The sequence below is a fragment of the Musa acuminata genome, chromosome BXJ3-9, assembly GCF_036884655.1.
Source record: "Musa acuminata AAA Group cultivar baxijiao chromosome BXJ3-9, Cavendish_Baxijiao_AAA, whole genome shotgun sequence".
Taxonomy (NCBI): domain Eukaryota; kingdom Viridiplantae; phylum Streptophyta; class Magnoliopsida; order Zingiberales; family Musaceae; genus Musa; species Musa acuminata.
The window spans coordinates 36,699,632-36,718,274 of record NC_088357.1 but is presented as its reverse complement, the minus strand read 5'-3'; positions in this window follow the sequence as shown (position 1 = coordinate 36,718,274).

Genomic DNA, 18,643 nt, shown 5'->3' with positions numbered 1-18,643 from the left:
TAAAATAGACTTTGATCTAGACAATTATTACTAAGCTTGAATCATGTTGTCCAGCATGTTATTGGTCCATCGATGCTTCGTTCGATTCTTCGGCGTATCGTCCTCTCTTGCGGCCTATTGCCCAATCGGCTAGTCGACTCTGCAACTCTAATATCCTTGGCATAATATCCACTCTTCTTGACCCGATGCCCGAATCCATGGCCAAAGCCTTCTGTCAATACGTCAACTGATCCTCCGGCTCAATGTCCAATCTTTTAACATGTTTTCCTCCGGCCCAACATGATTCTTCCTGCTTTAATTATCTCATCCTGATTGAAGCATCCTGCATCACTAAAAATGCAGATCAAATCATAAACACTTATCAATTGGTTTCATCATCAAAATACAATATTCAACAATCTCCCTCTTTTTAATGATGACAACCAATTGATGACGGAGTTAACCTTAACTCCCCCTTTGTCATCAAGAAAAAAGAGAAGTTCAACTTTCAAATGTTTAGACATAAAAGTTCAAATCATTGCATAACAAAATTTCTAGTTTTATCATCATGTAATTTGTAAGCTAGAAAATTTAGTAAGTGTTACATCATGCAAGCTATCAAGTTTTAGATATGCAAGGTAGTAAGATAACAAGTTTACAACATATAAGTTAGCAAAAATTTCGAAAGCAAATGCAAGATAGATTTCTTGTGTAAGCTAATGATTCTTGCTTCCTATTGCAATGTGCAAGTTGCAAGTTTTGCTTCTTGAGATAGGCAAGATAGCACTTTTGTAATTTTTGTTTCTTAAGATAGGCAAGCTAGTGATGTTCAAGATAGTAAGCTCTTTCTTCTCTTTTGAGAAGTGCCATTTTTGCTTCCTTTGAAATGTGCAAGTTAGCAAAATTTTGCTTCATTCTTGAATTGTGCAAGCTAGCATCTTTCTTTTTGAGATATGTACATTAGCAATTCTTTCTCTCCCTTTGTCATTGGCAAAAAGAGGGGAAGAATATAATTTTGTAGTTCTTTTCCCTTTACATCAATTTTCACATCATGAGAATAATAAATTTGCATTATAAACATAATCTCATGTTTATCATTCAAGCTAGCATATATTTTTTTGTTCTCTTTTGCAATGTACAAGCTAACAATCTCCTTTTTCTTTTACAATAATGATTCAATCATTATTTCAATATATTTATGCATCATTATAGTTTCAATTTACAACATGCATAATTTTAAAACCTTACATTTGTATCCTTACTTCATGCATGACACAAATAAATCAATCACTATGGGCATATCATACATGATATCCAAGCATTCATGATACATCATTTTGACAATAAATCATAGCATTTCAAATCATGATTGTATGTAAATATCAAATTATATTACATCCTATCATGCATGATCATGACTTCTCATTTGTTTGTATCAACATAAATTCATGAGTATTTCATGCATAATTTCATATCATTATAAAAAAATATATCAAGAGATATACAAATCATGAAGACAAATTGTGAATATCAAGAGACATATTATGATTCTTTTTTGATAACTCAAATCGCAAAAAGAAGGAATCATAGTAGACAATCTTGATTTATAAAAAGAATTTTCAACTTATAAATCATGAGAAATCAAGATCATGATTTCGATAAAATCCATTAAATTTAAATCATTATTATAATCCATGAGATTCACAAAAGCATAATATATATGGATTCATTAAAGAAAAGTCAAAATCAATTTCATGGTTCAAAAATTCGTAACATAGGAATTGAGAAATTTTCAAGAAATGTATTCCCCTTCTATTTCATATAAGCATGTCTTTGCTAAATAAAAACATTCATCATCATTTCAAAACCAAAAATTAAATTTCATCATGACAAGGATCAACAAGCCATAAATCATAAAAATCATCATGCATAATTTCAAAATATAAACTCATTAAGCATGATATCAAATCTTTTAACATTTTCATTAAGATATTAAGTATGGCTTCATTGAACATAATGTTGAATGATTTTTAAAGATATCTAATCTTCTTTAGTTTTAATTTGTATGATTGACTTTATATTAGCTGGCCAAATATTTGTTCTTATATCAAAACCATGAATCATGTTTAAAATCGAAAACCAAGGACAAGATTCATCACAAAAATCATCAAGCCTTCCATACAAAAGCTATCATATATAACTTCAAAATCTCATCATAGAATAAAGTCATCAAGCATTGTACCAAAACATTAATTAAACACAACAATCATGATTTCATTGAACGTTTTCAATCAAAGTCAGAAATCCATATGATACACATTATTATTTCTTTAGACAAAAGATTTGATTTATCTTTTTTATGTGATTGATTTTATATAAGTATGCTCAAATTTTTCATATGAAAGCCATCCAACAAAACTCCAAAAAGAAATACAAAATCATCACAATACACATACTTGTTTATACCATACAAGAAATTAATCACTAGATTTAATTTTAACATTTTGTTCATTTATCATAAAACATGTAATTTTCATGATCATTTTTAAAATTACTAGAATGAGATAAGCATGATCCTAATTTTTTTTTTCATTTTCATTATTAAACATGTAATTTTTCAGAAAATTAATTCTAAACTAAATTAAAAATAATTGATGAAAAGCATTATGTAATTTCAAAATAAATTAAGGGCATTTTGATTACCTCATTATCAAAAGCTATTAAGGCATAGTTTGCCACGTTGCCTTTGTTGATTTTATCCTCGTCTTCAGATGAGTTTGATTCATCCAAGATTGCTTTCTTCTTCTTGCATTAGCAAGTAGTTGCATTCTTTTTATTCTTTAAATTTTATTACATTAACTTTTTAAATTTCATGAGTAGTTCAAATTCACCATCACTTGAGCTTATGCTCGAGTGGTCTTCATGTGTTCTAATTGTCAAATCTTTCCTGTTCTTTGGAAGGTTGTTCTTGAGTTCTTCACGTGTATTGCACGTTATTTCATAGGTCATCAAAGACCCTATAAGTTCTTGGAGAGAGAAATAGTTCAAGTTTTTTTATTCCTGAATAGCCATTACTTTTAAATCCCAAGTTTTAGAGAGTGAGCATAAAACTTTATTCATAAGTTCAAGATTCGAAAAACTTTTACCAAGAGCTTTTAAACCATTAACGACATCCGTAAAACGGGTGTACATGTCAATAATGTTTTCGCTTGGCTTCATTCAAAAAAGTTCAAAATCATGCATTAATAAGTTGATTTTTGAATTTTTAACTTTGCTAGTGCCTTCATGTGTGATTTCGAGAGTGCACTATATGTCAAAAGCTATTTCGCGCATAGAAACCCGATTAAACTCAATTTTATCTAAGGCGCAAAATAAGGCATTCATAGCCTTTGCATTTAGAGAAAAAAATCTTCTTCTCCGAATCATTCCAATGGTTCATTGGAAGAGAAGACTTTTGAAAACCAAATTCGATTATGTGCTATAAATCGAGATTCAATGAAAGCAAGAAAACTCTTATTTGAGTTTTCCAATAAGTGTAGTACATCCCATTAAAAAAGGGAGGACGAATGAGATAGTGACCCTCTTGAAAGCTGAAAAGAGCTATTTCTCTTGGGTGTTAAACCAAATGAGAAAGACGAGGCTCTGATACCAATTGTTAGGAAATGGGTCGGCACTAAGAGACGGGGTGAATTAGTACAGTAGTAAAAATTACGTCAGTTATGAAAATTTTTTCGTACGTTGAAAACCGATTTCAGAAACTTAACTTGAAACACATTTGTAAATGTATTGAAAGTAGTAAGATATTAAAGAGGTTTGCAGTAAAGATAAATTACTCAAAGTAAAATGCAAACTACATTTTAGAGTGGTTGGGTCATCGTGACCTACATCCACTTCGTCGATACCTCTTCCATCGAGGCCACCGGCATCCACTATCAATCTTCCTTTAATAGGTGAAGATCAACCTCCTTCTTACACCCCTCTTCTCCTTTTCATAGGTTTAGAAGTCAACCTTTACAAGTACACACTCCTCCTAAACAGAATTCTAAACTTAGACTATAGGAGAGGATTTCTCTAGTGATTACAATAGTGTTTTCTCACTTTTAAATACTCAGTGCTTATGTATCTTAACAAGAGATGAGAGGGGTATTTATAGGCCTTAAGTTGATTCAAAATTGGAGCCTAAAAACATCTCATCCCGGGTTTCCTGGGTTCGAGCGGTACCACCACCTGTGCTAAGCGGTACCACCGCTAGTGGCAGTCTGACACTGATACTGCACTGGGCGGTACCACCGCCTGGCAACCTGCCACTGGGCGATACCACGCTTGGCACCCTGCCAAGGGTGGTTCCACTATTGAGACTAGTGGTACCACCGCCTAACATAGTCTCGGAGACTGTGCCACGAAAGTGTTATATCTTGAGGCACTCTTTGGGCCTTTCATTGGGCCCAACACAGTCCTTACATGGGCCCAACTGGTCCCTAATTGGGTTGGCCCAAATCCAAACCCAATTATGTGCTAACTACGAAATTTAAGACATTTCCTAAGCTAAACAAGTTCGTAAGTCTAGTTTCTTCCGGCGAGCTTCTAGTGAACTTCCGACGATCTCTCAGCAATGTTCCAGCAGACTCCTGGCAAGCTCTTGGACTTCACAATGATCTTCTTGGCGAGTTCTGATGAGCTTCTCTAGCAATCTCTAATACTTCTTGGCTGGTTCCTGTAGAACTTCTGACGATTGTCCAAACTTCCGATGAACTCTCAAATTCCAAACGAAATCGTGTCCTTGACTCCGGGACCTAATTTTGCTTCATGCCTTGCTATCATATTTAATCCTGCACATGTAAAACACACTTTGATCTAGACAATTATTAATAAGCTTGAATCATGTTGTCCGGCATGTCACTGGTCCATCGACGCTTCATCCGATTCTTCGGCGCATCGTCCTCTCTTGCTGCCTATTGCCTAATCGGCTAGTTGACTCCGCAACTCTGATATCCTTGGCGCAATATCTACTCTTCTTAGCCCGATGCCCGAATCCATGGCCCGAAGTCTTTTGTCGATACATCGACCGATCCTCTGGCCCGACATCCAATCTTCTCACATGTTTTCCTCCGGCCTAACATGATTCTTCCTGCCTTAATTGTCTCATCCTAATCGAAGCATCCTACATCACTAGAATTGTAGATCAAATCATAAACACTTATAAATTAGTTTCATCATCATAATACGATATTCAACATTCTACACTTTTCCAAAGAGCCCCAAACCTCTTGAACCTCTTGCTCTCCCTCTAGCAACTCAAAAGAATCCCCATTTTCTACTAAATCAAGGATTAATCTCAAACACCATTTTGGTGATCACAAGAAGGAAAAACTACTAAGTTAATCCCTAAACCAAATTGATTCCCCCTTTGCATTACTTATTTTTGCCTCTTATTTGTCTTCATAATTGTAGTCTCCATGACTTTTAGCAGATCTTCAAGGGACAAAGGGAAGAGGAGATTAGATGAAAACTATGACTCCCTGCTTTTCGATTCCCATCAACATGCCCTTAAATTTTCAACCATAGAATCTAGAAATGTTCATAAGGGTAAATATATTGATTTAGAGGAATTAAGTGATTTGGAACATATTCAATGGTTTGCTAACCTAGATATCCTACCAATCCTTTAAATATATGAATCTATCTATCCTAGACTTGTTAGATTATTCTATAATAGTTTGCATATGGATAAAAATGATAGGGTCTCCATGTATCTCTCAGGATATCATATGCCTATTACAGATAGTGTAATTTGTAGTCTCATAGGAATTGCAGAGAAAGAAATATGTTGTTATTTTAGAGGCCAATGGGATGAAGCATCAGTTAGGACTACTTATTTTGAAGCCTTAGGAACAATCTTCGGTAATCCTAGTTTGTCTATTCTTCCAAAGTGCTGTGAATATTTATTATCTTTCAACACTAAAGTACTTCATCATATCTTGATAAGCATTATAATTCCAAAACAATATCATCATGATGAAGTTAATCAAATGGAAATAAGAATAATGTATTGGATTATGAAAGGACATAAAAATTGTTTTGGCTACCTCATACAACAAAACATGATTAAACTATCAAAAAAGAACATGATGCTTCCATATGGTGGCCTGATTACAAGATTAATCTATGTATATGACATAGTCATCTCACCTGATGAAGAAGTTATAAAACTAGATAGATTTAATATCATAAATAGAAACATACTAAGACGATTAAGGTGTATATTCAGAAATGAGATATGGACTAGATTACCTAGAAGGATTGATCCCCTCCCACCTGATCCAGAACCTAAAACACCAATATTTAGAGGAAATTAATCTTCTCCTACTGGTCCCTTTAAGGCAACACCTCAAGCAGAGCAAGCACCCCCCTCATCCATCGATGACATAGGGACTCGAATAGATCAATTTGAACAACGTTAAGATCAAAATTTAATTGAATTACAACAGATTCATCGATAACTTAATACCTTGTTTAGACATTTTGACTTGCCACCACCTGAATAGTTATGTATGCCTTTTTACTAATGACAAAGGGGGAGAAATTGATGAAATCCCTCTCCTCCCTCTCTTTTATTATGCTTATTTTGATGTTGTAATCTTGTGCTTACTTTGATGTTGTAATCTTATGTTGCTTACCTTGATGTTGAAATTCTGTGCTTACTTTAATGCTAAAATTTTTATGATGTTGTGATCTCTTTAATGCTGAATGATGCAATATCAGATTCTTAATATTGTGAACTTTTGAGTACTACAATCTAATAGTGATAATATTTCATGCAAGTAGTGATGAAAGACTATGCCAAAATATTTTATCATGCATGAAGTGATTGTGCATTTAATATCTTGATGACTTGAAATTATGATGATGCACAATGCATGTGATTTCTAATTTCAATCAAAGCTTGAATTTGAGGTTGTGAATTCAAGTTTGCATTTTCTCAAGTATGACATATAGATAGGGGGAGTTAAGGTTAACTCCTTCACCAATTGGTTGTCATCATAAAAAATAGGGAGATTATTGAATCTCGGATTTTGATGATGAAATCAATTGGTAAATTGTTTGACCTAATCTATGTATTGAGATAAGTGTGTAGGATTAACTACGATAGCAGTAAGGCATAAAGCAGATGATGGGCTAGAGTCGAAGATTCAGACGATGTACTGGGAGCTCACCGAGAGATCACCGAGAGTTCGTTGCCAAAAGTTCGTCGGAAGATCGCCAAGAGTTCGTCGGAATATCACCAAGAGTTCATCGAGAGTTCGCTGGAACTACACCGAAAGACTCGCAGGAGGATTGCCAAGAGAAAAATAGATATACCGAACTAATTGCTTGCCTTAATTGTAGTTATAACTTTAGTTGAGTTAGGATTGGGAGATTATCCCACTAACTCAGTTAGGGGCCAACTGGGCCCTAAATAGGGCTGAATTGGGTCGGATTGAACAACACATTTGGCATCTGAAATCATGGCCAGCGGTGGCACCACTTGGGACTCCGTCTCCCAAGTGTTCTGGGCGATGGTACCGTCAATAGTTAATGCTGTCAAGCGGTGATACCACTCCTGTCAAGCGGTGATACCGCTAGAGCTCAATCTCCGAGCTCTATCAGGTAGTGGTACCGCCCAGTGTCAATTTGCAAGCAATAGTACCGCCTAATAATGGCAATAGTACTGCTAGTACCCCGAAATCTGGGAAAGTGGCATTTTTTGACTCCAATTCAAAAGCCATTAGAGCTTATAAATATCCCACCCTTTTCTACAAGAAAGGGTAACAATGTGCAATCGAAAGTGTGAAAAATTCTAAGTGTTTGGGGTGTTAAAAGTGTTGTAAAAGTGAGAGGAGTCCTCCTCCCTCTCTTAGCTTTGTAACCATTCAAGAAAGAGAGTGAAGCTTGTAAGGGTTATCTCCTAAACCCGGTAAAATGAGAAAGAGCTGTAAAAGGTGGTTGGTCTTCGCCTATTGAAGGAAGGCCATTAGTGAATGCCGGTGACCATGACGGAGGAGGAATTAGAAGTGGATGTAGGTCACAACGACCGAACCACTCTAAATTCTGGTTTGCATTCTCTTTGAGCAATTTACATTACTGTAAACTTCCTTAATTTTCTCTTTACCCTCTTATGAGCTTTTTCAAGTCCAATATCTTTTCAAAATGGATTTAATTAAAATGAATATTTTCTAAAATCAATGATTTTTTTGCTGCACTAATTCAACCCCCCCCCCTCTTAATGCCGCTCTTGATCCTAACATGTGTTGCCCTAAATCCTGCTGCTATTATCTCCATATACTAATAAACATTTCTTAGTCCTTCTCAAATACTTAAGAATATACTTTATTACTTTCTAGTGCTTCAAACCTAGATCCGCTTGATACTTGCTTATGACACTCAAAGCATATGCTATATCAGGCCTGATATATAGTATGACATACATGAAGGACCCTATCACTGAGGCATAGGGTATCCTATCCATATTTGTCATTTCTTTAGAAGTCTATGGGGATATACTCTTATAAAGCGATATCTCATGTCTCATCAGTATAAGACCTCTTTTAGAATTTTTTATATCAAATCATTTGATAATGGTGTCTATATACCTGGACTAGTATAAGCCAAGCATTCTTTGGGATCAATCTCTATAGATCCGAATCCTCATGATATACGATGCTTCCCCTAAGTCCTTCATGGAGAAATGTCCAGATAAACAGGCCTTTACTATAGAGAGCATTCCTACATCATTCGAAATAAGTATGATGTCATCCACATAGAGCACCAAGAAGGTGATAGTACTCCCGCTTACCTTCCTATACACACAAGGCTCATCTTCATTTTTAACGAAGTTATAAGATCTAATTGCCTTATCAAATCTTATGTTCCAACTTCAGGATGCTTTCTTCAGTCCATAGATGGAGCTAAGTAATCTACATATCTTATCTGGACTGTCCTTGGACACGAATCCCTTAGGTTGTAGTATATACACCTCCTCATCGAGATTACCATTGAGCAATGTAGTTTTCTTATCCATCTGCTAGATCTCACAATCGTAGTATGCTACAATAGTGAATAGAATTTAGATAGATTTTAGCATAGCTATGAGTGAGAAGGTTTCATCATAGTCAACACCATGCTTTTGACGATATCCCTTAGCTACTAGCCTTATTTTATAGGTCTCCACCTTTCCTTCTACTCTGATTTACTTTTTTAGGATCCATTTACAACCACTGGGTGCAATACCCTCGAGTGCATCTACTAGGTTCCAAACCTTATTGGAGTACATGGAATCCATCTCAGAATTATGATTTCTTATCACTTCCCAGAGTCTATAGTCGTAATAGCCTTCTCATAGGTCTGAGGATCAATATCCTCAACATCCTCTCCTCTAATATGTCTCACATATCTCTCAAGAAGATTAAATACTCTACTGGACCTATATAAAGTCGGAGACTATGTGCTAGGTACCTGAATAGACTTAGGCTGTTGAGTAGTACTTGAGCTAAGTTCTCAAATCTCGCTCAACTCTATCATGCTCCCAGTGTCTCCACTAAGACTATGTTCCTTCTTAAGGAACACTACTCTCTTGACTACAAACACCTTTTAGTCCTCAAGGTGAGAAATAATACCCACAAATTTCTTTGGGGTATCCCACGAACTTATACCGCTCCATCCTAGATTCTAACTTGTTGGAGTTGTTCTTTTAACGTAGGTAGGGCAGCCTTAAATCTTAACAACTTTAAGATCAGGCTTATTCCCTTTCCATACCTCATATGATGTAGACACTATCGACTTAGTTGGAACTTTATTCAGAATGTAGGTTGTAGTTTCTAGGGTGTATCCCCATAATTAAAAGGGTAGGTCAGTGAAACTCATCATGGGCCGCACTATGTCTAACAGTGTGTGATTCCTTCTTTTAGATATACAATTGAGTTGAGGTATATAAGGAGGTGTCCATTAGGAGAGAATCTCTTGGTCCTTGAGGAAATTGGTGAACTCTGTACTTAAGTACTCATCTCCTCGATTTGATTGTAGAGTCTTAATACTCTTTCCAATCTAGTTCTCTACTTCATTCTTATACTCTCTAAATTTCTTGAAGGCTTCAAACTTATACTTTATTAAGTACATATGTCTATACCTTGAGAAATCATTAGTAAAAGTAATGAAGTAAGAGTAACCACCTATAGCATGAGTTGACATGGGACCATATACATCACTATGTATGGGTTCCAGTAGCTCAGTGACTCTCTCTCTAGTTTTACTAAATGGAGAGCTGGTCAGTTTTCTACGAAGGAAATGATTTTAAGTTCCATATGACTCATAGTCAAATAGATCTAGATATCCATCTTTTAACAACTTTTGAATTATTTACTCATGGATTTGACCTAGCCTATAATACCACAAGTATGCACTGTTTACCTTATCTCATTTTCTCTTGGACATGCTTACATTTATAATATATGGAGTAGTGTCTAGCATAAACAAACCATTATGCAATGTTCCTCTCGTGATGATCTTAACATCTAATAATATTGAACAACCATTATTCTCACAAATTAATTTATATCCACTAATTGTTAAACATGAAATGTAAATAATATTTTTGATAATAAAAGGAATAAAATAGCATACATCAAAAGCAATAATGGCTCCACTAGGCAGATGTAGGGTGACCTCAACAACAGCCACTAGAGCAACTTTTGCTAAATTTCCCATCTTAAGGTCCATGTAGCATCTCGACAATCTCCTAGGTCTTACTAGAACCTACAATGAATTGCATATGTGATAAGCATTGTCAGTATCCAATACCTCTATATTATTATAAGAGTTTGACAAATAGAGACGTATCATGAATATATCTAAAGCTTCTTCAAGCTTCTATTTCACCTTCTCTATAAGGTACTCTTTGTAGTTCCTCTTCTAGTGCCCGTCTTTGTCATAATGGAAACACTGGCCTTTGTCCTTTACTAGGTCTTTCTAGGCAACCTTTGCTTTACCTAAGCTACTTGTACCCTTGCCCATCTTAAGGGACTTTTTTGTCTTTGTTTTCTTTATAGTCTCACCAGTATAGAGAACTGGCTTCTATTTCTTGATAGTGCTCTTTACCTCCCTTAACATATTGAGGAGCTAAGGGAGAGTCAACTCAGGCTTGTTTATATTAAAATTTATTATAAACTAAGAAAAGAAATCTGATAGGGACTAAAACATAAGATCCACACATAGGTTATATCCTTTAGGACTATTTCTAGACCTATGAGTTTCTCTATCCACTCAATCATTTTTAGGACATGTTTCTGAACTAGTGTCCCCTTAATCATCCTGGTGTGAAAGAGACTCTTGGATATTTGATATCGTTAAGTCCTTATTCCTCAAATAGTTTATGAATATGTAGGATAATGAATATGACATTCATCTTTTCATGCTGTCTCTATAACTCAAGAGACATGAAGCCCAACATATAAAACTAAGCAAGAGAGGAGTCATCTATGTACTTCACGTAGTGAGCGATCTCATCCTCGCTTGCCCTTTCCTCGGGTGTAGGCATTATTGTGTTAAGGATATACATAATTTTCTTCGCCGTGAATAGATTCTTAAGTTGTAGAGCAAATCCATGTCATTTGGACCAGTGAGACGATTGACATCAAGTATGATATGTAAGGGATTTGAAAGCGACATTGTATGAAAATAAACATATAGCAGAAATAAATAATATGTACATTTTGAAAAAAGTAAACAACTAAGATATGGTCTTCTATCTTAATCTACTCCCACTATTTTCTCGTGAAACACACAAATCTCTCTAGTATGGGAATAAAAAATCTCCGGCATATCTCTAGTGGGGATCAAGATCCAATCGATGTCTCAATATAACCTCAAGTGACTTGACCAATTATACTTAAGCCCAATAGGTAGGCAACTCTTGCCAATCACAACCTGTGATTTCTATCCTGTTCAGCCTTCGAACCATCATGGTCTCAAGGGATTCAACCAACCATGATATCTAGTTAAGCCATCACCATTGTTATACGATGAGTCTGATTTGATGATATGCCCTCGAGGGACTCGACCAAGCATACCATATCCTTAGGTCACTAGTGACATCTCTATGTCGTAGGCAAGATCTCGAATTGCAATATAGGTGAGCTTTGAAGGAATCGACTAACTCAACCTATGTCGGGAATCGATTTCTTCCTATAACAATGAAAGGCCTAGTGGGTCAATCTAATTGTCTCATATCTACCGACTTAATATTATTGAGAGGTATTTTTGATTTGGTATCTTAATATGACATGTCACACATATATGTATTTAATATATATCTACATTATATGCAAATATATATATACATATCTAGTAGGTGCAATAGCAATCACACATCACATGAGCAATCACACTAGATAAACATGAACCATAGCCGAATGTGATACGTCTTGAGCCAGGGAGCCTAATTACTCACATCAAGATCTATGTGTGCATCGGTGCATCTCCATATCTTGTGATCATCCATATCATCCTCATCAGTTCCGTTGGTAGTTCAACACATCTCTATACGTTGCGATCGTCTGTCTCAACATTGTGAGTCCCACTACCGCTTCCATGCTCTTGCTATACCTCCTTATGTGATTACAACTTAATCACAAGCATGCAGGCCAGATAATAAATGAGAAAAAAAATTAGATGCTAGTAGGTCCCAATAATAATAATAATAATCTCACCACATGTGCACACACATCATACGATCCATGATCGGCCATCCATATCATATATCATATGTACATATCACCATTAAGGACTACTAGATAATAATAATAATAATAATAATAATAATAATAATAATAATAATAATAATAAATTAAACTATTTAATTAATTACTTTGTAGCCCTTTGGGTTACCCTACCCTAGGGTACCCCGTGCGGCCAGGAAACCTTGGCTGCTAGGGTTACCCTTGCGGCTAGGAATTCCTAGCCACAGGACTATCTTGGGTAGCCAGGGTTCCCTAGCCCCCAAGGTTGCCTCTGTAGCTAGGAAACCTTGGATGTAGGGTGAGCAAGGGCAGCTAGGAAACCCTAACTGCCACCTTGCCCCATGCGGTCAGGAGTCCTGGCCACCGAGGACTCTTGGGCGGCTAGGAAACCCTAGCCACCACCTTGCCCCATGCGATCAAGAGTCCTAGCCATCGGGGACTCTTGGGTGGCTAGGAAACCCTAGCTAACTATGGTGTCCCCTACAACTAGGGAACCTGGCAGTAGGGGCTACCTACCCCTAGGCCAAGAGCCCCCTTGCTGCTCTCAACCTTGATGCTTTTGGCCAGGTCGAGAGCAGCAAGTTGTGCTCTCAGCTAAGGCTACAAGCAACCTTTAGCCAAACCGCAGGGCAACAACAGTTGTACTCTTTTCCCTCTATTCTATGACAACTTATTTAGTGATAAAACATCAATGTAAAACACCTTTTAATAGGGAGGAGAGATGTAGTTCATATCTTAAAAACTATAACAAAAATTGTAGTAGTCATGCAAAATAGTTTCTACATAATTGAACACAACATACATAGTTTAAAACCAATTTTTTGCATGAGCAACCTAGCTTTGATACTACTATTGAGAAATTTGGTTTGACATTGTAGGGAAATCTAAGGGCGACATCACATACAAAGCAAAAGAACAGAAAACAAAATCCCCCAATTTCCCAAAGATGTGTTCGTCGTCGTGCGAAGATTGGTGCGCAAAATCTGCAAAACTGAAAACCACGTATGAGATAGTTATGTTATCTAGGGAGATCATATATTCTTGAATCCCTGTAGATCTGTAGGAAAGGATGAACAAGATCAAGCATCCTCCTCTTTAGCGGTGATCCACATAACAGGACTGTGACGATGCTCCTCAAATTTCTAAGCTTGCTATCTTAGGAGGTGAAGGGGAGAGGAGAATAGGAGGTGGTAATCAAGAAAACCTCTGGCCTCTAGGTGTTTGGTTCCCTCCTATTTATAGAGACACTCTATCAACTTAACCCTAATGGATCCTATCCTATTGGATATTGAATCTCCATCAAATTGTCTAAGCCTCTTAGATTAGTGGACCTCTATCCAATAATATCTCATTGGCTCTTATTGGATCTCATCTATAGGATCCAATAATTCAGGGGCTTATTGGATATCCAATAAGATAGGAGTCCGATGGATATCTCATCTCCGAACCTTTACTCGTCGTCACGCCTATCATATGTGTATGACCCTCTAGACCTAATATCGAGCTGATTGTGAGTCATAGTTGTCAGAACTCCTACTAGCCCAGTGAATTATTATCTCCATAATAATTCACTCGACTCTTCGACTGCGAACGTACTAGGCCACTGCGTCGTAGTCTCCAAATGATATAGGGAAATCTAATCCTTTGGACCTATCTATCCTCAGTTACTATGTATCTATAGTCCCTTATCCATTTAATATTCTAAAGACTACATACCGGGCATGGTACTATCAGGCCCATATAGTTTCTACTCAAGTCTCACTCTAATCGGATTCTCCCAAGGAACTCTTTCTCTCTCAATTCGAATGACCCTAGCCAGGGATTTGTCTGAGCAAGAATACATGAGAATATTTCTCTCATGACACATGTCAGCTCGATATTGGGCCTAGAGGGTCACACACATATAGTAGGTGTTACAACGGGTAGAGATTCAGATATGAGATATTCATTGGGGCTCCTATCTTATTGGATATCTAATAAGCCTATGAATTATTGGATCCAATAGATAAGATCCAATAAGAGCCTATAAAACATTATTCGGTAGAGACCTACTAATCTAAGAGGCTTGAGTAATTAGATGGAGATCCAGTACCCAATATAGTAAGATTCATTAGGGTAAGTTGACAAGGGGCCTCTAAAAATAGGAGGAAACAAAAGGGTCATAAGCTAGATTCTTTTTTGCTGCCACCACCTATTCTCCTCTCTCCCTCTCCCCCTCAACCTACATCCCTTATTTGGGATGTGTGGACAGCAAGAAGGGGCAGCCCCTTCTTGATTGCTTGGTGTGCGCAACAAGGAGGATTGGACAGCGATTTGAGGAGTGTCTTCATAGCCCTGCCATGTGGATCACTACTAGAGAGGAAGACAATTGACTGTCTTCATTCTCTCCCACATATCTACAGGTTTTCAAGGATATACACTCTCTCTAGGTAATACAATTTCCCTTATACACATATATTTTTATTTTACGAGTTTTTGCACACTAATCCTAGAACAACGATGAAACCTCATTTTTTTACGATAATTCTAGGATTTTATTTTTGTTCTTCCACTACACATGTGATATCTACTAGTTATAGGTGTCCTGCAAACCAATCACGTGAGTTATGGCACATGTGACTTGACACGTAGTCATTTTACTTATTATTATTATTTGATATTTTATCACTTTTTTATGCCTATTACAAGAATATATTGTGATATCCATGGATTTATGCAAATGGAATCATATCGTGATGAAATCACAATAATGAGATCAATTCACCTTTAAACACAGATCCTAAATAATCTCAATCATAGGTTACTCGAGAGGAACATTGAGATAACCGGACAGATTGGTGTGCTGCAAACCCATCTATATGATGAATACAACTAGTCTCATAGTTGCTCGTGTGGTAATACTAGAGATATAGTGTAGGTGCTCATTGGAGAATGAGTTCACTAATTAATCCACTCACGAAATGTTGGATGGTTGATGATGCCTTATTGTCATACAATGATTCCATTGTCTTAGTGGTATATTTAGTCTTTAGACTTGAGACACCAAGGATATCCTGTATGAGTACTCCACTCTTTGATGTTGAATCTCGGATTTTGATGATATAATCAATTGGTGGGTTAATTGATCTAATCCATATTATTGAGTTAAGTATGTAGGATTAACTACGATAACCAGAAAACATAAAGCAAGGATACCGGAGTCGAGCTCGATAGACGTTTAAGAGACCGAAGAATCATCGGAGATGCTGCCGGAACCAACCAAGAAGAAATCGGGAACGTGTCACAAGTTCGCCGAAGAAATCGTCGGAGGCTCGCGGAGATCACCGAGAAGGCTCGGCTACTCATTAAAGTCATCACAAAGATTGGGAGCTTGTAGGGAGTCCGTCGGAAGAAGTTCGTCGGAAAGCTCGCCGGAACAAGACTCGACGTTCGCGGTTAAAAAAAAAAAAACTTGCTTAGGATGTTTTTTTTGTGTTATGTAGTTCACCTATAATTAGGATTAGGATTAAGAGATAATCCTATATCCTGGTTAGGGGCCAACTGGGCCCAAAGTCAAATTTGGTTTGGGCTAAAATTAAGCCAAACCAATGAATCGAAAAGCCAGGCGGTGGCACCGCCTGGCTGGGCGGTGGAACCGCCAGCACCAGGAACCCTAAGAGAATTCAAATTTTGGAGCCCAAAATTTGAATCCTCTTGAGGCCTATAAATACCCCTCAAATCTCAGCTGAGGTTACAACTTTTGAAAAGCATTTTGATTGAAAGAAAAGTCTTAGAAAGTCTTAGCAAGTCTTGTTTTCAATTTGCTAGAGAGTTCTCCTCCTCCTTTCTTATTGAAAATTTGTAAGAGGTTGAGCTGCTTGTAAAAGGTTGTAAGAGGGGTGTTTACCCTTCCATTTCAAGAGACTTGCTAGTGGAAGGTGGGAGCCTCATCGAAGAGGGGCCTCGCAAGTGGAGTAGGTCATTTGACCGAACCACTCTAAAAATCGGCGTAATCTCTGGTTTGCTTTTTATTATTGTCATTTATATTACTGCAAATCTTCTTACTGCTTTAGTTCCTTATTACTCTTGCTGCGCAACTTCAAGAATACGCCTTCAAGTTAAATTTCTCAAGTTTCGTTCTTAACGTACGAAAGATTTTGATTAAAATCGAAGTTTTAATCCACTGCACTAATTCACCCCCCCCTCTTAGTGCCGCTCCGATCCTAACAAGTGGTATCAGAGCAAGGTTATCTCTCATATTTGGTTTAATACCCAAGAGAGATGGCTTACTCCGGCATGCAAGAGGGTCATTCTATTGCACGACCACCTTTGTTTAATGGGTCGGATTACACATATTGGAAGACTCGCATGAGAATCTTCCTCATTTCTATGGACTTTGAGCTTTGGTCTATTGTCGAGAATGGATTTCAAAAATCTTCTCTTCCGATGAGCGAATGGGATGAATCGGAGAAGAAGGTTTTTGCTTTAAATGCAAAGGCTATGAATGCCTTGTTTTGTGCACTAGACAAAAACAAATTTAATCGTGTTTCAATGTGTGATTCGGCTTTTGATATTTGGAGAACTCTTGAGGTCACTCATGAAGGCACTAGCCGAGTGAAAGAGTCCAAAATCAACATCCTTGTGCACTCTTACGAACTTTTCCGAATGAAACCAAGTGAGTCCATCGGAGACATGTACACCCGGTTTACGGATGTCATCAATGGACTCAAAGCTCTTGGTAAAGATTTTACTAACTTTGAACTAGTAACTAAAATCTTAAGATCCCTCCCTAAAAGTTGGGATCCAAAAGTTACGGCCATTCAAGAGGCCAAAGACCTTAAAGCATTCCCTCTTGAAGAACTCATTGGGTCTCTAATGACCTACGAAATGACATGTCAAGCTCATGACGAACTCGAGAACCCCCTTCCAAAGAACAGGAAGGATATGGCACTCAAATCACAAGAAGACCACTTGAAAGGAACATCAAGTGATGAGGACAGTGACAATGACATTGCACTTTTGACTCAAAAGTTTAAAAAATATTTAAGAAAGAACAGATTTAAAAATAATACAAAAAATAAATTTGAACAAAAGAAGGACCAAGTGATTTGCTATGAATGCAAAAAACCGGGACACTATAAGAACAATTGTCCTCAAGCCATAAAAAGAACATCAAAGAAGAAGGCATTCAAGGCAACGTGGGATGATTCAAGCGCATCCGAAGAAGAGGAGTCCAACACCGAGCAAGTTGCTCATTACGCGCTAATGGCGTTAGGAGAAGAGGTATGTGATTTATTTAATGAAGACTTATCTTTTGAAGAACTATCTATCGCTTTTCATGAATTATTTGATGAATGTAGAACTGTTAGCAAGAAGTTAAGTATCTTAAAGAAAGAGCATGCTTTGCTACAAGATAAGTTTGATAGTCTTCAAACTCCTCCATGCTCTAAGTGTGAGCACTTAGAAGCAATAAAAAATAAAAATTTGCTTCTTAAGGAAACCTTAAACAAGGACCTACATCGCAAGTTTAAGGTTGGTAGCAAAGGATTAGATATGATCCTTGCACACAAGGGTAACATCGCAAATAGAAATGGAATTGGATTTGTAAAAGGATTACATCAAAATCCTACCACTTTCATAAAAGGACCTACATTACATGTTTCCTCTTATATGAAATGCAACTTTTGTTGCAAATCCGGACATATTGCCTACAAATGCCCATTTAGGAAAATTAGTTCACAAAAATTAATATGGGTTCCTAAAGGAACTATAAAGAATTCAATCATAAATAACAAAGTTAGTGGGTCAATTTTTGAGGCACCCAAAATCAAATGGGTACCTAAAAATCATCCTCTTTTGTAGACAAACCCACAAGCTAGGAGCAAGAGATGGTATCTCGATAGTGGATGCTCAAG